Genomic DNA, 22,195 nt, shown 5'->3' on the forward strand with positions numbered 1-22,195 from the left:
CAGAAGAGGTGCCCGGACGTGTCGTCTAGATCATGCACACGTTTCGCACATGGCTTCATCAGCTACACGTATCAAAGAAGTTCATGACAATCATATCAAATTCAACGAGGGACCAAAAGGATTTCTATCTAGGTCTCCAAAGCATATGCTTTTTGACATCTTGTGTCCAGCTACTGAGAAGCACAGGAAAGTCTATTATGGACAGCTATATTGTTTTTATGTGATCCAATGGACAATTTCCTTTGTTATATTGCATATCTTGCTGGACTATTTATGCTAATTGTATAGAAAAACTTTGATTGTGTTTCCCTTTAATTCTTGTATATATGTTCACTTCTTGCACTTACCTGCACTCTTAGAAATTTATCTTTTGTTTACATTACCTTGTAGTGCTGTTTGGATCTCTTCCATTATCTATACAGCACTGAGCCTTCATTCTCTCTAGGTAAACCTCCAGGTAGTTAGCAAACAGAAACAGCAAAAACAGCAAAGATATGCGAGAAATACAAGTGGTATTAATTTATCATATCCACTGTAGTATAAATAAACAATTGGTTCTGTATGCAACACTTGGTATAATGATATACAGAAGTACAAACTTGTACAAACTTGCCAATTACAAAAATTAATACATATTTGATGTTTTGGAAAATACACTGTGCATAATAACATGTGTAGCTTGTCTCTTGTCCAAGAGGAGTGTTAGGAGTTCTTTCTACAGGTGTCCGGTAACCATCTGTTTATCCACAGATGTTTATCCACTACAGTGGATATGATAAATTAATACCACTTGTATTTCTCGCATATCGTTGCTGTTTTTGTTTGCTAAGCTGTTGCCAGCACACTAACTTTAGTTTGCTAAACCTCCAGGTAGTAGCTAGAGATCTCCTGCTATTACAACTGATCTCCTGCTGATAGAGATCAGTTCCCCTGGAGAAAATGGCCTCTTTGGCCATTGGACTCTATGGCATTGAAGTCCCTCCCCTCCCCAAACCCCGCCCTCCTCAGACTCCGCCCCAAAACCTCCCGCTGGTGGCAAAGAGGGACCTGGCAACCCTACACCACACAGGCTCTCACACTGAGCTGCTTGCCACGGCTGCAAAAGTAGGGTTGCCAACCTCCAGGTGGTGGCTGGAGATTTCCTGATAGAAATCAGTTTCCCTGGAGAAAATGGCCACTTTGACAGACTCTATGGCATTGAAGTCCCTCCTCAGACTCCACCCTCAAAATCTCCAGGTATTTCCATAGCTAGGAATGCAATTCTAACAAAAGCAGATATAATGGCAATGAGATTAACTTTCTTTTAAAGATATAAAATGCAAGTTTTTGAAAAGGCAGTTATTTACCAGAACCTTGAAAAGGGTGGGAGCGGGGGGGAAGACAGTGTGAATGTGTGTGTTCGTTATTGTTCTGTTTGTTTTATAAAATTTATAATATGTGTTGTTGTTTTTTAATCTCCAGGTATTTCCCAACCCGGAGCTGGCCACCCTATGCCAAAGTGGTAGAGAAAAGAGAAAAGCCGAATTTCATACTGATTGAAAAGAACCAGCCAGATCTTTGGATGCAGGTATGTGGTGACTCTATGCTTTGGAACCCGGCTCAGTTTGAACAAGCCCTGCCAAGAGGACTCCACCCAGCTTGACTTTAAATCCTAGAACTCAGCTACTGCCTTACTCCACGTTCTGGCAGGGTTGCCAGGCAGGCCAAGTGGCAGCGGGTTTTGGGACGTGGACGATGTATTCCTCACTGAGGAAGGAACACGTCAACCATTTTTCCAGCTGTGTTCTGCAGATGGACCAAGACTCCTAACATTTGTGCTAAGAAGAAGGAGAAGGAGAAGGAGTAGAAAAAGAAGAAGAAGATGAGTTGGTTTTTATATGCCGACTTTCTCTACCACTTAAGGAAGAATCAAACCGGCTTACAATCGCCTTCCCTTCCCTTCCGTTCCCCACAACAGACACCCTGTGAGGTAGGTGGGGCTGAGAGAGCTCTAACAGAGCTGTGACTAGCCCAAGGTCACCCATCTGGTTTAGTGTGTACGAGTGGGGAAACAAATTCAGTTCACCAGATTAGCCTCCGCTGCTCATGTGGAGGCGTGGGGAATCGAACCCGGTTCTCCAGATCAGAGTCCACCGCTCCAAACCACCGCTCTTAACCACTACACCATGCTGGGGGGAAAACCCGTTAACCTGGGAGAAATAACCTTGCGTTAAGGTTCGGGAGAGGGAAAATACTGCTTTTTATCCTAGATTTCTTGTTAGTGATACATGTCTGGCTCTAGTAGGGCTGCCAAAATCCAGGTGGGGCCTGGAAATCCCCTGGAATTACAGTGGATCCCCAGAGTCCAGTCCCAAAATACTAGAACTCGAGGGCATCCAATGAAGCTGTTGAACGGTCGATTCAGGACAGACAAAAGGAAATACTCCTTTACCAGCAAGTGATTAAAATGTGTAATTTGTTCCAAGAATTCGTTGGGGAACTCTGCTCTAGTTACCTACGTAGGAAATTGCCTTGCCCGAGATCTTTTAAATTCCCTGTTTCAACACAGAACCCAAGGTCCTTTACACATGTATTGTTCACCCTAGCTTGGATGCTACTGGAAATGGGCATCTTCCCCATTTCCCCACAGTACTAGGCTGCTTTCGGGCTCCTCCAAGGTTTCCCTCCATCTTCTCCGAGATCTTTCCCAAACCTATTTTGCTGTGATGATTAGGGATGTCGTGCCCGGTGATGGCGGGCAAGACCCCGCCAATCCACCCGGCTGCCCGCTGACCAGCTGAGGGTCAGCAGGCAAGCGTGGACGCACGCCTGCACACCACAGCACGGTGCTTCCGGTTTACACTGGCCCCTTGCGATGCAGCGCTTCCGGGTGTAAATGCATCACAAGGGGCCTTTTACCCCTCAAACTGGGAGTTTACTGGGAGTTTACTCCCAGATTGAGGGGTTAAAAGCCCCTTGCCATGTGGCACTTCCGGGTGTAAACCAGAAGTGACAGGATCGCGTTGGCATGGCCGCGTGCACGCAATCCGTGCCTCAGCTCCACTCCAAAAACCTCCCACCAGAGGAGAGGGAGGAACCTGGAAACCCTAGTAATGATATACTATCATAGTACTGTAGGATTGTAATGATTTATGTTATACAGCTAGATTCAAGTCCAGTAGCACCTTAAAGCCCAACAAGAGTTTCAGGGTATAAGTTTTTGAGAGTCAGAGCTCTCTTTGTCAGATTTCTGAGTCTCAAAAGCTCATACCCCCCCCAATTTTGTTGGTTTCTACGGCACTACTGGACTCGAATCTGGCTGTTCTACTGCCGACCAACACGGCTACCCTCTGACACCGTCCATGGTTTAATTCCTGTGAATTCCCCTTGTCATTTTTAAAAATGTAATCGAGGAATTCAGAAAACCGGATGGACAAATTGTTACACTGTAACAATACGTCAGTTGCCAATTTGGGGGGGGACTTCTGAAAAGGCCTTCCTCTCCCCCCCCCCCCCCAAGTGATAAATGGCGCAGTGGTCTGAGTCAGGGAATATGCAGGGAACCTGCCACATGGAAACCCCGTTATTGCTCTGTACCGGCAGTCAACTGCAGCAAACTGGAAACCATGCAAGCCCGTTCCTGCATGGAAAGCACCTGATTTCCTCCTGGCAGAGTTCCAGGCAATGTATTCAAATAGTTACGCTACAGATAAATATTTGGTAAACCTTCAGATTCTGCCAGGTGGAAACGGGGTGATGAATAAGCATGAGCTGATGGTTCTGGCAGGTTAGCTGCTCGTTCCCAAGCCGTCCAAGGCTCAGACTCACAGTGCCAACCTAAGCAGAGGTGGACTCTCCTAAATATATTGAAGTCAGTGGGCTTAGAAGGGTGTAACTCCGTTTAGGATTGCACTGGAGGGGCCCTGAATGCAAAGCAGTGATTCCTCCCTCCATCAGGATGACTCTGAAGAACTTCTGGAAACCTGTTTGGTGCCTTTCATTTCCTCATAACTATGGAAACTGCTCGAAATTCATGAAGCATTGCTGTTGTGCTTTCCAATTCTTAAACTTGTAGAAATTCATTCCATTTCACTGGTTGAAAGTGTGTATATGGCAGTCCTCTGATCAGCTATTGGGTCGGCAAGCTGAAGAAGGTTATCTGAAACGCGTCCTTGCTGCGGACCTCGGCCACGGACCTTTCGTTTCTTCGTTCTTTGTGATTATTATATGCGGCAAGCACATACTTTTCAATCTGAATATTAGTGGTTTGCCACAATTGAGATAGTTTCAGCCCCTAGCGGCTGTGTTTTGAACATAAGCCCCAGATGGCAGTCATTTGAATGGTTATATGTTTATTTGCTTTTTACTTTGTATAAACCAGATTGGTGTTTTTCAGTTTAAGCCCTGCGAGGCATTCCATGTGCATTAACACGTTCACCAGTGAGTGTATTTCCATATTTTGTTTGCTCTTTTTTTATTATAAAATTGTATCTTAGTACTTTATAAGCTTTGTCTTATTACATGCCTTTGGGTTTAAAATAGTGAGCCTCGTGCTGTTTTCTCCTAGTCTTTACTATTTACAGCATAGGTTTCTTTTTTCCTGAATTCACCTCCAGGTACTTGCTGGAGATCTCCTGCTATTACAGCTGATCTCCAGCCGATAGCGCTCAGTTCACCTGGAGAAAATGGCCACTTTGGCCATTGGTCTCTATAGCATCGAAGTCCCTCCCCTCCCCAAACCCCACCCTCCTCAGGCTCTGCCCCCAAAACCTCCCACTGGTGGCAAAGAGGCACCTGGCAACCCTACCCTCAGTACTGCGTGATTTTCAGTCTGCTGCTCTTCTGCTCCAAGTATTTCTTTCCTGCTGAGCTGGGTCTAAGTGTCTATGTAGTACGTTTGTACCCTGCAATTTCTCCAAGGACCTCGGGGCCCTATTGTCCAGCCAGGTACATCTTAGGGGGAAAGTTCAGCTGCCAGCTGCCTTCCTGACCAGGCTTGGCACACAAGACGGATCCCAAATCTCTCGGAGGGGCATTCATTTTGGGGAGTTCTGGACCTTGCTCTGATGACAGTCTTTGGCCCCTGTGATTCCACGGCACCCCTTAATGGAAGGAGGGGCTGACTACTTCCACAGTATCTTGGCCTTCACATGTTTACCCATTAGGGTTGCCAACCTCCAGGTACTAGCAGGAGATCTTCTTTAGAACCCTTCTCCAGCTGATGGAGATCAGTTCACCTCGAGAAAAGGCCACTTTGGCAATTGGGCTCTAATGGCATTGAAGTCCCTCCCCTCCCCAAACTCCACTAGGCTTGCCAAGCTCTAGGTACTGCTGAGAAAACTATACACAAGTACTAAAGATAGTCTGGCTAAGGTAAATATAGTACAGGCTCTCAAGTAAATGCAAACACGTGTATTGACAAGTACAGAAGTGCAAGTGCTAATTGTGACAAAGGAAACTTATAACTCTAAAAACAGATACAATACACAAAAGTAGCAAGGCTACTTCAACAACAAGGATATTATAGCAACAAGAATATTATGTACAATTTTTCATATGCCAACTGTGATAGAAAACAATTCATATATATTAAAACTCAGAGTCAGTGACTCTTTATCAAAATAAGAAACTTTGATAAAGAGTCATTGACTCTGAGTTTTAATATATATGAATTGTTTTCTATCACAGTTGGCATATGAAAAATTGTACATAATATTCTTGTTGCTATAATATCCTTGTTGTTGAAGTAGCCTTGCTACTTTTGTGTATTGTATCTGTTTTTAGAGTTATAAGTTTCCTTTGTCACAATTAGCACTTGCACTTCTGTACTTGTCAATACACGTGTTTGCATTTACTTGAGAGCCTGTACTATATTTACCTAAGCTCTAGGTACTAGCTGGAGATCTCCCAGTATTACCACTGATCTCCAGCCGATAGAGATCAGTTCACCGGAAGAAAATGGCCACTTTGGCAACTGGACTCTATGGCATTGAAGTCCCCCCTCCCAAACCCTGCCCTCCTCAGGCTCTTCCCCCAAAACCTCCCGCCGGATGGCGAAGAAAGACCTGGCAACTCTATTACCCATCCCTGAGACCCAAATTTTGATTTCAGAGCCATAAAAGGATTTTCTCACTCCAACTGATATTAACAGACAAAAAGAGAGGTGTGGAGATATACTTGTTTTTTGGGCATGTGTTTGGGAAATCATGTCAAATGTTGGATTTTACAAACGGGAGGAGGGCCGTTTTATCCCTGGTTTGTACGGTTTGAAAATGAAAGCCGATCTTGTTCTAAGAACTCTTCCCCTCAATGTTTGCTTATGGGTGTAGCCCTGCTTCCTGGCAAAACTCTTTTCGGTGATCCTAGAACTCCCTTAAAATATATATTTTCTCATAGAACGCTTTCCTCTTTGAAAGGCCTCTTTGTCCATGAGCTCACGTTATCGGGGTGGGTGGGGAACTAACTTTGGTAGCCAGTTAAATAAGAGACAAAGAGCCAGAAGGGAAGAGGCGACTAAAGAAATTATAATAAATTGACCCAGTCCAGAAAAGGGAATCAAGTTTTGTATCTGCCAGCTGATGTGATACCTTTTCAGAAACACAGTTCAGTTTAACCCTGGTTAAGATTCTCAGTTGTGTGTGTGTGTGTAAAGTGCCGTAAAGTTGCAGCCGACTTATGGCGACCCCTTTTTGGGGTTTTCATGGCAAGAGACCAACAGAGGTGGTTTGCCAGTGCCTTCCTCTGCACAGCAAGCCTGGTATTCCTTGGTCTCCCATCCAAATACTAACCAGGGCTGACCCTGCTTAGCTTCTGAGATCTGATGAGATCAGGCTAGCCTGGGCCATCCAGGTCAGGGCAAGATTCTCATTTACTAAAGGACAAAAGGGAAAAAAAAACCCTAACCTCAAGTTTATTAGAGTGATTACATTGGGATATCACCAAAAATTTGTTAGCTGAAGATTTCCGTTTTCAGTTTTGGCATGGGGAAGGCAAGGGAGTGTGCCAGCAGTGATATTCACCAGGTTATTTATTTATTTAAAGCATTCTTTTAATATATATTTTTATTTTTGGAAAAAATAATTCGAAAAAAAGAAAAGAGGAGGGGGGAAATTAGGAAAAGATAAAAAAGAATGATGTACAATACATTCAAAGTTTCGTCTTCTCCCCCCCTTCCTTGGCACCCAGAATATGTTGCGGCAAACTCACTAATACATTAAAAACTGCCTATTAAAATAATATCGGATGTTTTCAACATTTCTTGTCCTGTCTTCTTTTCTGCTTTTTTCTGCTGCCTTCCGATCCCATTCAGGAGAACGTTAAAACATGTCAAACATTTAAACGCTTCAAACAATAAAAGCAGCATTTAAAATACAAATATATGTAAAAAATTTTTAAAAAATTAAACACATAAAAACGTATCTACATACCAACACAGAAGTATTGTCGCCAGCTCTAGGTTGGGAAATACTTGGAGATATTGGGGGTGGAGCGTGAGAAGGGTATGGGGAGGGGAGGGACTTCAGTGGGGTATAATGTCATAAAATCCACCTTCCAAAGCAGCCATTTTCTCCAGGTGAACTTATCTTTGTCACCTGGACATCAGTTGTAATCCCGGGAGAGCAACAGAGGAAGACAAATGAACCTCCCTCGGGAGGGGAGTGGTACACCCACCACGAACAAGAAGGCCCTTTCTCAGATTGTCACCCGTATAGCCTCAGCTGATGGGTGTACACAAAACAAGGACTCCAAAGATGACTGGAGTGGAGTGGTGGGTTCATACGGGAGTAAGTGGTCCTTAAAGTATGCTGGTTGGGTTGCCAACCTCCCGGTGTGTTATATATACGTGATCCTGTATTATATACACGTGATCTACTATTGCCACTTGGGAGTCAATATACTCCAAACAGCAGCAACAGAAGATACCTGCTATTTCCACTACCAAGTCTGGACGTTATTGGGAGTATGTCCCCGTCTCCTTGGTGCAAGTTTGGCGAGATATTCGCACAAAGACTCTTTGAATGGGATTCAGACATTTGTAATTACAAGTTGTTTATGATTTATCCTGCATAATACTGCACAGACAATGATTATATAATTGTATGTTAACTATATGCCTAAATTGAACAAAGACATACTTTGCATTTATTGAATGCTTGTCTTTCTGCTATTTTGTATTTGCTAACTAACTGTATAGCAGGCTAACCTTTATTTACCTAAACCTCCAGGTGGTGGCTGGAGACGATGTCCAGGCGACAGAGATCAGTTCAGCTGGAGAAAATACTTTAGAAGGTGGACTCAATGGCATTATACCCCACTGAGGTCCTTCTCTGGGTATTACCCTTTTCTAATATAGTGAGGGGGGGGGGTCGTTGATCTACAAATTTTCACTTCAACTTGCTTTTTCCTCCTCTATACTTAATGTATGTTAATTTATTCATTAATGGTGTGCTCAGCACTTTATGTAACCAGCTATCAGCTATAGGTAAATAATTCTGCTTCCAATTTCTCGCTGTTAAAACATGAGCCAAGACACCCAGCAAAATCACCACAGGATTAATTGAAAACTGGTGGATATTTTGGATTTATATTTACCCAGTCAGCAAGGCACTGTCTTTGGATGCAACCCTGGTGATTAATTGGGTTTTAAGCTGTGGAATATCCAGCTAATAAATTTTGTTCCGCTCTTCCTTCTGGGAACTTGGGGCAAGATACGTGGTTCTTCCTTCCCCCATTTTATCCTCACAAAAATCCTATGAAGTAGGCTGCTTGGCTGTGAGAATGGCTGGCCAATGACCATATTCTATATTTTATACAATTGCATTCCATACAATTGCATTCCCACGGGTAGTATTCCAATCCTTCTGCCTTCATGAGGCTAGTATCACATCGGGGAACCCATGAATCTCAGGGAATCATACTAGCCTCATGAAGGCAGATTGGAATACTACCCATGGAGAGTTTATAATAATAATAATTTATTAGGTCTATGACCGCAGTCTTGGACCAAGGAAAGAGGGAGGGAGGGGAACACAAAAGAAGGATAGGAAACGTAAAACGTAGTAAACATAGTAAACATAAGACAATATTAAATTAACAGTGCTAAAAACCAGGCGTCAGCCCGATAGACAAAAATCCTAACTAAAATAAACTAGGGGCGGAGCGAACTGACTAAAAGTTGCCAGAGGTAGTCATTGAAAGTTCGTTCTTCTTAAGTGCAACCACTCTGCCCAAAAAACGAGCCACATTCGATGTTGCCAAGCCATTGTTTAAGTCGCCAAGCAAAAATGGCAACACCCAGGTGTGTGAAGGGAGGTTCAAGCTAGTAAGAATTGGAGCCATGGGGAGTTTATGGAATCCAATTGTATAAAATATAGAATAAAGAACTGATACCAACTGGAGGAAATAAGGTGTCAGAAGAGGAACTGAAGAAGAACAGAAACAGCTGCCTTCCTCTTCTGCCTGACACCTGTGGAAAGAATACATAGAAGATTAGTCCTATTAGGATATGAGATTGGATTAAGAGCATATGGAGAATGATATTGTAAATTTATGAAGATTGTGTCTGCGTTTATTTGGTTGTAACCTTCCAGGTACTAGCTGGAGATCTGCTATTACAACTGATCTCCAGCCGACAGAGATCAGTTCACCTGGAGAAAATGGCAGCTTTGGCAATTGGACTCTGTGGTATTGCAGTCCCTCCCCTCCCCAAACCCTGCACTTCTCAGACTTTGCCCCAAAAGCTCCCCGCCAGTGGCGAAGGGGGACCTGGCAACCCTACATCAGCAAGAGAGCTTCATGGCAGAGTAGGGATTGAATCCAACTCTCCCAGATGCTCTAGCCCAAGGGATGCCGAACGCATTTGTTACAAGGGCCAGATATGACATAAATGTCATTTGGTCAGGCCGGGCCAGGTGTACCAGCTACGGTTGCCTACCTCCAGGTGGTGACTGGAGATCTCCCGCTATTACAACTGATCTCCAGGCAACAGAAATCAGTTCCCCTGGAGAAAATGGCAGACTTGGCAATTAGACTCGATGGCATTGAAGTCCCTCCCCTCTCCAAATCCCGCCCTCTGCAGACACCACCCCCAACATCTCCAGGTATTTCCCAACCTGGAGCTGGCAACCCTAGTACCAGCCCGCTGTGGGCTGGCGAGCCCAGATTGGGATGAGGTTGGCAGCTGGATGCTGAATCAGACCACTGGTCCATCAAGGTCAGCGTTGTTTACTCAGACTGACAGCGGATCTTCATGGTCTTTGGTAGAGGTAGAGGTAGAGGTCCTTTCAATTGGAGATGCTGGGGATTGAACCTGGGACCTTCTGCATGCCAAGCAGATGTCCTACCACTGAGCCACGGCCCCTCCCTATAAGTAGTCTTACATACACATGCAGACCAACCACATTTCATAAAACATTTTCAAATGAGTGTTCCTTTGTGGAATCATTGGGTGGTGTAAGGGGATTCCGTGTAGGGATCTTAACATCCTCATTATTAATGTTATTCTTGGAATCCATACTTTATCATCAAGCAGCTACTCCTCAGCCCAGGGGTTTAGTAAATGATTTGTAGTTTTCTGGTGCAAAAACGTTGACTGATTAACACTCTGTTAAGAGAGAACATTCATTATTGAATCTGAACTGTTTGCTAATCGCCACCAAAGCCAAATTCTGGATTCAGCCTTGCTGGAGTTGTAAGAAGAGCTCCGCTCGGTCCTTACGATTTTGGCAATCCAAAATCACATATAGGGGAGATCACATGTAGTGTGATTCTCTCAAGAGACACGGTCAATATATTGGGTTATTTATTTATTTATTGCCATCACGACACAGCTGACTTATGGTAACCATAGGGTTTTTAAGGCAAGAGGCGTTCAGAGGTGGTTTGCCATTGCCTGCATTCCGCGTCACGCCCCTGGTAATCCCTGGAGGTCTCCCGTCCAAATACTAGCCAGGGTCAAGGCTGAGAGTGCTTGGCAGGCCCAAGGTCACCCAGCAAGTTTCCATGGCAGAGTGGGGATTCGAACCTGGCTTTCCCAGATGCTAGTCTGACACTTTAACCATTACTGTAATAGAATAAGAGGCCGGGGGTAAGAAGATGCTATGGTTGTTTATGCATGGGTACTTTCACTCACGTTTGCCCTTGGTCTTTCTCGGTTGTTCCCTGGAGTTATGTGTAAGTTTCCCGTCTATTAGAGATGACCTCACTGCCAGCCCTCACATATCCTGGGACTTCCCATCCTACTGTTAACCCGATTCTTCCCTTTCCCCTCAGCTCAGTCTGGGTGAAATCCCAGTGCATAAGGCAAAGCACGGGATAAGCATAAGGCAGTGCATAAGGCAAAGCCTGGGAGATGGAAGCTTGATTTCTCTCACAGCCAGTTACAAAGCAGCGTATAAAGAGGCGGGGATTCAAATGCTTCCTGCTTCCTGAAGCTTGGATTTCTCTCCCCCCCCCTTCAGATTGCTCCGTTGTTGTTGTTGTTCTTAAAATGCTTTTTATGCACCAATTGTGTTTGGGGGGGATTTTATCTCACAGTAAGCTCTACAAAGTAAGTCAAATACAAAGCAGCATTTAAAGGGGCGGGGACTTGATTTAAGCTTTGAATCATAGAGTTGGAAGGGACCACCAGGGTCATCTAGTCCAACCCCCTGCACAATGCAGGAAATTCACAACTACCTCCCCCCACACCCCCAGTGGCCCCTACTCCATGCCACCGACAGATGGCCATCCAACCTCTTCTTTAAAACCTCCAGGGAAGGAGAGATTACCACCCCCCAAGGAAGTCTGTTCCACTGAGGAACTGCTCTAACTGTTAGGAAGTTCTTCCTAATGTCTAGACAGAAACTGTTTTGATTTAATTTCAACCCATTGGTTCTAGTCTGACCTTCTGGGGCAACAGAAAACAACTCGGCACCATCCTCTATATGACAGCCCTTCAAGTACTTGAAGATGGTTATCATATCCCCTCTCAGTCTTCTCCTCTTCAGGCTAAACATACCCAGCTCCTTCAACCTCTCCTCATAGGACTTGGTCTCAAGACCCCTCACTGTCTTTGTTGCCCTCCTCTGGACACGTTCCAGCTTGACTACATCTTTCTTAAATTGCGGTGCCCAGAACTGAACACAGTACTCTAGGTGAGGTCTAACCAGAGCAGAGGAAAGCGATACCATCACTTTGCGTGATCTGGACACTATTCTGTTGATGCAGCCCAAGATTGCATTTGCCTTTTGGAGACTGCTGGTGCATAAGATTCCCGACAGGAAAGTGTAGGTCCAGCGAGCAACGAACCTCAGGTAAAAACTCCCAGGCATAAACAACCTATGACAGTGACGGTGATGGAAAGGGACCCTGGCATCTCTGTGGCTGGGAAGAAGTGGAGAAGGTGCTCTTTGCCGGATGGGTGCAGAAGGAGGGGTGCTTGACTCTGTCCCCTGTACCATTTTCCTGATCTAAATCCATCCCCCATGCACACACAGCTGCTATCTTTCCGACAGACGCTTTGATTTTTTTAAAAAATATAACCCACGGGAGATCTGATTACAAATCTCCCGCCATCTCGTCTCCTTTGGCCCTTTGTTTCATCGACAGTTTGATGAACCTGATTTCTTCATTACTCTAATCTCCCTGAGAGCATCCCGCCAAACTTTCTAGCAGATGTTGGACATGTGTCTCGAATGCGATTACGGGAGATTAAAAGAGCCAGGCGGCGCAGGCGATCAAAAGCAATCTAGTTAACGGCTTACTCCCGTTTCTCCCCCTCATCGATTCCATCTGCTTCTGCTTGCTGGGCCAAACCCCGCCGTGCCCAGGTGGGCTGTCAGAAGCACTTTCCATTAAACAGACTCACGTACCACCATTTCGTCAGGGGCCTGTGGCCACCCTCACGCTGAAGCAGATGCCAGCTCTCTACTGGGCCAGAATTTAGCTGTGGTGACAACAGACCTAAATTCTGTTCTCTGATTTTCAAAATCTGGCAGGTAAACAATGCAAGAGAAGTAAACATACCCTTATGAGGTTTAGTGGGAGAGAAGGCAGCATGGTATAGCCCGATCAGATAGAAGAAGAAGAAGAAGAAGAAGCAGAAGAAGAAGAAGAAGAAGAAGAAGAAGAGGAGGAGGAGGAGGAGGAGGAGGAGGAGGAGGAGGAGGAGGAGGAGGAGTTGGAGTTGGTTTTTATATGCCGACTTTCTCTACCACTTTAGGGAGATTCAAACCGGCTTACAATCACCTTCCCTTTCCCTCCCCACAACAGACACCCTGTGAGGTAGGTGAGGCTGAGAGAGCGTGGCTGGCCCAAGGTCACCCAGCAGGCTTCATGTGTAGGAGTGGGGAAACAAACCCAGTTAACCAGATTAGCCTCCGCTGCTCATGTGGAGGAGTGGGGAATCGAACCCGGTTCTCCACTACAAACCACCGTTCTTAACCACTATATGACGCTGGCACAATGCAAAGAAGCAAGCAGCTCTTTATGGCACCATGAGTGAGAGAAGTAAACATACCCTTATGAGGTTTAGTGGGAGAGAAGACAGCACGGTGTAGCCCGATCTCATTATACCTCTGAAGTGAATGCAGGGTCATTAAAGGAATGCTCTGCAGAGGAAAGGTAAAAAGGTAAAGGTAGTCCCCTGTTCAAGCACCTGGTCATTCCTGACCCATGGGGTGACGTCACATCCCGATGTTTCCTAGGCAGACTTCGTTTACAGGGTGGTTTGCCAGTGCCTTCCCCAGTCATCTTCCCTTTACCCCCAGCAAGCTGGGTACTCATTTTACCGACCTTCCTTCCTTCCTTCCTTCTTTTCTTTTCCTTCCTTCTTTCCTTCTTTCCTTCCTTCTTTCTTTCCTTTTTTCCTTCCTTCCTTCTTTCCTTCCTTTCTTCTTTCCTTCTTTCCATCCTTTCTTCTTTCCTTCCTTTGTTTTCTTCTTTCCTTCCTTCCTTTTTTCTTTCCTTCCTTCCTTCTTTCCTTCCTTCTTTCCTTCCTTCTTTCCTTTTTTCCTTTCTTCTTTCCCTCTTTCCTTCCTTTTCTTTCTTTCTTTCTTTCTTTCTTTCTTTCTTTCTTTCTTTCTTTCTTTCTTTCTTTCTTTCTTTCTTTCTTCCTTCCTTCCTTCCTTCCTTCCTTCCTTCCTTCCTTCCTTCCTTCCTTCCTTCCTTCCTTCCTTCTTTCTTTCTTTCTTTCTTTCTTTCTTTCTTTCTTTCTTTCTTTCTTTCTTTCTTTCCTTCCTTCCTTCCTTCCTTCCTTCCTTCCTTCCTTCCTTCCTTCCTTCCTTCCTTCCTTCCTTCCTTCCTTCTTTCTTTTCTTCTTCTTTCCTTCAAATGAGACTTGAATGGGTTGGGGGGGATAGAATAGCAGCACAGATTGGCTGGGTGGGGGCTGTTTAGGGGCATGGCAGAGAGTTATGGAACTTTCATAACTCTTGCCCAAATGTTCACCACCTTGGGAGTAGGATGATGAGAGGTGCACCCACAGTGTTGAAATGAATGTAGCATTTATTTATTTATTTATATGTTTATTTGATTGGCTATACATGGCCCTGTCCGACCAAGTGACATTTATGTCATATCCAGCCTTCTGAACAAATGAGTTCGACACCCCTGACTTAGACTCTGCAACTTGATTTACATTATAATAGGTTGTTTTTGCTATAACAGTACCTGGAGGCTGGCAACCCTACTTATGCCCCTGATTTCAGCAACAGAGAAAACAGCAGCCAAGGTCAGCCAAAAGTAGTAATAGATGAATAGAATTACACATATTTCGTGTTTGTTTAAATTAGGGATAGGTTTAAATGTTTAGACAACCTCTTTGCTTGGTCTCAGGAACAATGGGTTTTGCTAGGGACAGTCCTGAAGGCAAGTTAACTAGTGGACCTTGCTAAAGAATGCAGCCTGTGTGTACACGTTTTTCCCAGCCCCGTAATTTCCTGGTGGGCTCTATGCCAGCGAACCTCCCAGGTAGGGCTTTTAGCGGGCCTGAGCTCAGCCGGCCTCATAGTTCTTCCTGCTTCTCTTTCTAAATTAATATTTGGCAGAGGGCTCTGTTGCACTTTAATCGGTCTGCAAACAGTAGAGAAGTCGAAACTGCACTTTGACGCGGTACAATCGGACTCGTTTTTGCAAAAGGTCAGTTTTGAAGTGCCTAGTGAAATAACTTTGTAAATTTGGCCCTGACCCACTCCCCGTTCAGTGAAAGAGGAGGGATTGTGACAGATCTGTGTGAAGTCCTTGTGCGGGGTTCATTTGTATAAGGAGGATCTCTCCCACAATAACACAAAGCACCCTTTCTGTGCAAACCCTCCTGCTGATTTAGACTTAGGGTTGCCAGCCTCCAGGTGGTTTTTTATGGAAGTATAGTACTAAGCTCAAATAAAAAGATACAATAATACTCAAGCAAACTATGCAAACATATATTGTGAAAGACGTGTAACATCTACAAACAAGTGAAAACAACTATAAATATATATACAAGTGAGATCAAAGTAGAAAGTCTTTTTTCTTTTTTCAAGGTACCGGTAAGTGAATGTCTTATCTTAAGGTTGTTTTCAACACGAGGAAAGCTGGATGAGGATGAAACAGTAACGCGGTCCGGATGCTCTTCAAGCGTTTTCACTGCAAAACTGCAGCTTCATCAGCTGAAGTCTTCATAAATATTGTATAATTATTCTTTGTAGATGCAATAGTAGCAATCTGATACAGAAATAGGTATTCAGTCTTGCTGCGCCAAAAGGCTGCTCAAAATGGCTCAGCGTTTATAGTTGTTTTCACTTGTTTGTAGATGTTACATGTCTTTCACAGTATATGTTTGCATAGTTTGCTTGAGTATTATTGTATCTTTTTGTTTGAGCTTAGTACTATACTTCCATAATTATCCCTGTAGTACTTGTGCATATTTTCTCCAGAGCATCCAGGTGGTGGCGGAAATCTCCAGCTATCATAACTGATCTCCGGGTGACAGAGGTCAGTGCACCAAATGGACGCTTTGGCAATTGGACTCTGTGGCACTGAAGCCCCTCCCCTCTCCAAACCCCGTCCGCCTCAAGCTCCACCCCCAAAATCTCCAGGTAATTCCCAACCTGAAGCTGGTAACCCTATTTAGACTAAGGCCCATCCAAGTTAGTGGGCCTTTCCTCTGCCTGTTTCCATTCCTATTTTCAGGACTAGAGTTTCCAACTTCCATGCGGGGTTGATCTCCAGATGACAGAGATCAGTTTGCCTGGAGAAAATGGCTGCTTCAGATGGTGAACTTTATGGCACCACATCCCGAATGAGTAGGGTTGCCAACCTCCAAGTACTAGCTGGAGATCTCCTGCTATTACAAGTGATCGCTAGCCTATACGGATCTGTTTCCCTGGAGAAAATGGCCACTTTGGCAATTGGACTCTATGGCATTGAAGTACCTCCCCTCCCCAAACCCCGCCCTCCTCATGGTCCTGCCCCAAAAATCTCCCGCCTAGGGTTGCCAACTGCCAGGTAATAGCAGGAGATCTCCTGCTAATTCAACTGATCTCCAGCCAATAGAGATCAGATCACCTAGAGAAAAATGGCCACTTTGGCAATTGGACTCTATGGCATTGAAGTCCCTCCCCTCCACAAACCCCACCCTCCTCAGGCTCCACCCCAAAAAATCTCCCGCCGGTGGTGAAGAGAGACCTGGCAACCCTACCAACACTCCTCAGGCTCCACCCCCCAAATCTCCAGGTATTTCCCAACTCAGACCCTATTTCTTTAGGTCAATTATAGGCTTGTAACACCCTAGGGTTGCCAACCTCCAGGTGCCAACCTCTGCCAATCTCCTGCTATTACTACTGATGTCCAGGGATCAGTTCCCCTGGAGACAACGGCCGCTTTGGAAGGTGGTTTCTGTGGCATCATACACCACTGAAGTCCTTCCCCCAAACCCACCCTCCTCAGGCTCCACCCCCAAAACCTCTAGGTATTGCCCAACCCGGAGCTGGCGACCCTATAAACACGCTCCCCTCTTCCTTGGTCCTAAGCCCAGTTGCCCACCTACCCACAATCTCATCAATGGAGAACCTCATGTTGGGTACAGGAGGCTCTCCTGCCCTCGGTGACGCCATTTGTTCCATTTGAGAGCCAGCGTGGAGTGGTGGTTAAGAGACCAACGAAGTGAATTAGACACATAACGGCAACATAAATGTCAAAAGCAAGTAAATGGCATTAGCAGGTGTGATTGGATTAGGTCTAATTCACTCTTCTCTCCTTAAGGATAGATGGACACACATTCTAGCTGTATCTGAAGAAGTGAGCTGCAGCTCACAGAAGCTCACCCCCTGCCAGAAATTTTGTTAGTCTTTAAGATACTACTTGGAGACAACATTAGAAATTGAACGCTATATAATCACAAGGTAGAAAACTGCTTGGATAGTTATAAGAAATGTAAGATGTTTATTCTTTGAATGTACTTCTATTTTCGCTTGGATAATAGCTAATTCAAAAGATATAATTGTCATAATGTAGTCTGCTCGATTCATTTTTTCAAGAGGAAGTGTTTATGTTCTTTCTCTTCTTTATTTTTGGGTGGATACCCTGTTTTGCCTTCCCCTTTTTACCTTCTGTACCCTCAATAATATGAAATAAATAAAACATTTTTTGAAAAAGGTGCTACTGGACTCTTGCTCTTTTCTACTGCTATTGAGAAGAAGAAGAAGAGTGGTTTTTCTATGCCGACTTTCTCTACCACTAAAGGAAGAATCAAACCGGCTTACAATCACCTTCCCCTCCTCTCCCCACAACAGACACCCTGTGAGGTAGGTGGGGCTGAGAGAGCTGTGACTAGCCCAAGGTCACCCAGCTGGCTTCGTGTGTAGGAGTGGGGAAACCAATCCGTTTCAACAGATTAGCCTCCGCCGCTCATGTGGAGGAGTGGGGAATCAAGCCCGGTTCTCCTGATCAGAGTCCACCACTCCAAACCACCGCTCTTAACCACGACACCACGCTGGCTCACTTGATGGGCTTAGACGGCTACCCATCATAATAAACAATGTAATGGAAGTTACTTGAAATTTCACAACCGCGACCCTATTCGACTGCAGCCTCATCAGACGCATTGTGTGAAAACAGACATTGCCGTTTTAAAGAATCACTGACCGATGTGTGACATGTATTTAGTCCTCTTGTTCTGGCATTAATGGTTTCTACTTGTACCATCTTATGCCAAGAGTGTGCTTTTCTCATTACTGTCATTCGTTCCATTATTTTCAGCTACGAGACAAAAATGTACTGGCAAAATGCAACAATGAAGGTATTAATTAGTGGGGCTCAATGCAGAAGAACTGTGAATGTTGCCAAGAAGAAGACAGAAAAAAAATGAATACAAAGCATTATGCATTATTGGGCAACGATAGATAGATAGATTCCCCCCTTCCTGTAGTGGCAACAAATATCATTTGTTGTTTCTTTTATACATCTGAAGCTGAATGTATCCCAGCTGCCATTGAAGTGTTCATTGCCAAGATGACCGCACAAAGTGTATATGGGGCTAATGATGCCAGCCTCCAGGTGGTAGCTGGAGATCTCCAATACCACCCACCTGGCAACCATACCCAAGAGGGCTACCTCGGATTGATCAGGGAAGATTCTCATATTTCCCATTGGGATTAACCTGTAAAGCAACGACTTCAGCTCTTCAGTCTTTCCTTGGTCTCCCTTCGATCAGTCACATGATGGGAAACTATGAGCATGATTAAGAAACATTTATTTAGGTACGATTGCAACAGTACAAACAGCACAACGTGCTTGTTCTACCCAATTTGTCGGTATTCTTCCATCTGGCCAGCTTCCCGACTACTGTTCATATTTGACTGTTCCTCCGTATAGGCGTGCCTTTATGTCGGCATGCCTAAATGCCTTACCATCTAGAGTCTGGCAAGGGAGGAATCTTAAGATACCCCAGTCTGATAAGAGTATGTAATGGTGGTGCAGGTAGTGTAGATACTCCGTATCACGTGACTTTTGAATGCAACTACTCCACTGAGGCTAGAAATCTTTTAATTTCTCCTTTGCTCCAAAATACAGATCAAGCGGAGACATTACCTCTTTTGTTAGAAGATAGTAGTAGACCTCTTACTCTTTCCATGTGAAACAGCAAAACCATCGCCAACTGGCAGTAGATCTGCAGATAGGGATGCCAGCCTCCAGGTGGGACCTGGGGATCCCCCAGAATTACAGGTCAACTCTAGACCACAGAGATCAGTTCCCAGGGAGGAAATGGATGCTTTGAAAGGTGGACTCTAGGGAGAGCCAGCGTGGTGTAGTGGTTAAGAGCAGTGGTTTGGAACGGTGGAGTCTGATCTGGAGAACCGGGTTTGATTCCACGCTGCTCCACATGAGCAGTGGAGGCTAATCTGGTTAACTGGGTTTGTTTCCCCACTCCTACACATGAAGGCAGCTGGGTGACCTTGGGCCAGTCACAGTTCTCTCAGCCTCACCTACCTCACAGGGTGTCTGTTGTGGGGAGGGGAAGGGAAGGTGATTGTAAGCCGGTTTAAATCTCCCTTAAGTGGTAGAGAAAGTCGGCATATAAAAACCAACTCTTCTCCTCCTCCTTCTCCTTCTCCTCTGTACCCCATTAAGGTCCCTGTCCTCCCTAGGGTCCATCCCCAAATCTCTAGGGCCATTTATGCAGGGTCAATTTGGATGCTCGCTCAAAGCTCTTTTTTTAAATGCGACCTTTAAAATGCCTATTCACGGTCCCGACCAAAAGGAGAAATTCCACCCCCCCAACTCGCCTGCTCCTTCGTTCCTTCCATTAGCAACTGCTGTTTGCATAGCTAACACAGAGCTGTGATTTTGCATGCTTCCTTGAGGGGATTCTTCAAGGCGGGGGCAGAGCAAACACAAAAGGTTGCGTTAAAGGGCTCTTAAGAAATCCGAAGCATTTCTTCACAGTCACTTCCTAAATGATGGTTCAGGGTGAAAAACTCAAAAAAATATGTGGGGCACTTCAGCCTGGAACGCTCTGCTACTTCCCAAGCATAAATGGCCTAGGGGTTTCCCAGTCTGGATCAGCCAACCCTACCTCCCATCCCCCTCTGGTGGCCAGGGAGGACCTGGCAATCCTATATGCAGACTGGGCTTGTTCTCTACATTTTGTATCTTCTAATTTATTTCTCTCACGAAGTTGTGGTTTACCTTCCTCCTGACATTCTTTTCCACGTTCAGCTGTGCAAATCGTTTCTTGCATCACGCCAGGAACGTTCCTGAAAGGTGACGTTTGGAGGTTCCCGCCCAGAAGTTTAATGATTTGTCCACTTTTACTCGGTCCTAGGTGCTGCTGTTATTGTTTGTAAGGAAGAGTACGGAATGCTTTTAATGCCCAATCGTACGTGCATTTTTACATGTACGTTAGACTGGGGAGTGAAAATGAACTGCTTTCCAAATCCGGGTTTCTTCCAGTGTTATTTATTTAGAAGGTAATTACATTTTTCTCGTGCAAGAATATACAGTAGCTGGTTGGCATAGACATGTCTGTTGCATGATATGTGAACGAGCCGTCGTCGATCAAACCCTAGAGACAAAGCATTTCCATCTGTTCCCCTCAAACGCAATGCATTTCAATGGCTTCCCTTCACACGTTTATCTGAGTTGCAAAATCCTTAGAAAGTTGGGGAGGGGCTGTGGCTCAGTGGTAGAGCACCTGCTTGGCTTGCAGAAGGTCGCAGGTTCAGTCCCTGGCATCTCCAGTTAAGATATCAGATAGTAAGTGATATGAAAGACCTCTGCCTGAGACCCTGGAGAGCTGCTGCCCGTCAGAGTAGCAAGTACTGACCTTGATAGACCAATGGTCTGCTTCAGTATAAGGCAGCTTCATGTGTTCAAATCAAGAAGTGTGCCTGAATGCATCTATGAACTGGCCTTGGGAATCTGTAAAATCTGTGGGGAAAGAGAATGGAGCAAGTCATCCACCAAAGGTTCAAGCTGCTCACAAACAGTTAAACTGCTCGACAAAAATTCAGCTCCCTGCTTATGACCAGGAGCAGAACATGAACTGGTGTGATCTTCTAATTGTGGAATGTAACTAAAAAGGTAAAAGGTAAAGGTCCCCTGTGCAAGCACCAGATCATTCCTGACCCATGGGGTGACGTCACATCCCAACGTTTCCAAGGCAGACTTTGTTTGCGGGGTGGTTTGCCGGTGCCTTCCCCAGTCATCTTCCCTTTACCCCCAGCAAGCTGGGTCCTCATTTTACCGACCTCGGAAGGATGGAAGGCTGAGTCAATCTCGAGCCGGCTACCTGAAACCGACTTCCGTCGGGATCGAACTCAGGTCGTGAGCAGAGCTTTTGACTGCAGTATTGTTCTTTGACTGGTCTTTTGATATTTTTGTATAATGTTCTCTTGTTTGACTGTCGATCACCTATAGATATTGCTTGCACTACGTTTTGTATTGACTCTCTCCTTTTGAATATATGTATGGATCTGAGCCTTGTGTGGATTGTTTTTGCATAACCTCCAGGTGCTAGCTGGAGATCTCCTGCTATTACAACTGATCTCCAGCCGACAGAGCTCAGTTTCCCTGGAGAAAATGGCCGCTTTGGCTATTGGACTCTATGGCATTGAAGTCCCTCCCCAAACCCCGCCCTCCTCAGTCTCTGCCCCAAAAACCTCCCGCCGGTGGCGAAGAGGGACACAACCCATTGGGGAGAAAGATTTTGTATAAATGAAATAAATAATTTAAAAAATGATTAAAATGTTATAAGAGAATTAGGGAGCGGTACCTATCCTACAATGACCAAAAGTATTTCAAGCACCAAAGCTTCGTAAACCTGGTATTCAATCTGCTTCGGTTAAGCAACTATTTCTCTGCTCAAATTGGGCTGTCGGTCCCTCCCTTCATCAAGTCAAACATCACCCCGAATGCAGAGGTCAAGCCAGAACGGAGATGCTTCATTTCAATCATTCCATTCTGTCTTCTCCTTCATACGTGCTTAAAGAACTCACATATTTCTGAGTTGTGTAATTTAGGTGTGGCGCCCTCTGCTCAATCGAGGGGACATCGAGTTCTGAGGTATCCCGTACAATGCAGCAAAATTCCTTTTTACTATCTGATGGGAAAGCAAACCTATCTCTGGCAAAAGGGCTTCCTGCAGTGTTTTGGTTTCAAGGCAAGATCATCTTAGGCTGCACAGTTAGGGCTGCCAGCCTCCAGGTGGGGCCTGGAGACCTCCCAGTATTACAATTGATCTCCAGACTACAGACATCAA

The sequence above is a fragment of the Euleptes europaea genome, chromosome 3, assembly GCF_029931775.1.
Source record: "Euleptes europaea isolate rEulEur1 chromosome 3, rEulEur1.hap1, whole genome shotgun sequence".
Taxonomy (NCBI): Eukaryota; Metazoa; Chordata; class Lepidosauria; order Squamata; family Sphaerodactylidae; genus Euleptes; species Euleptes europaea.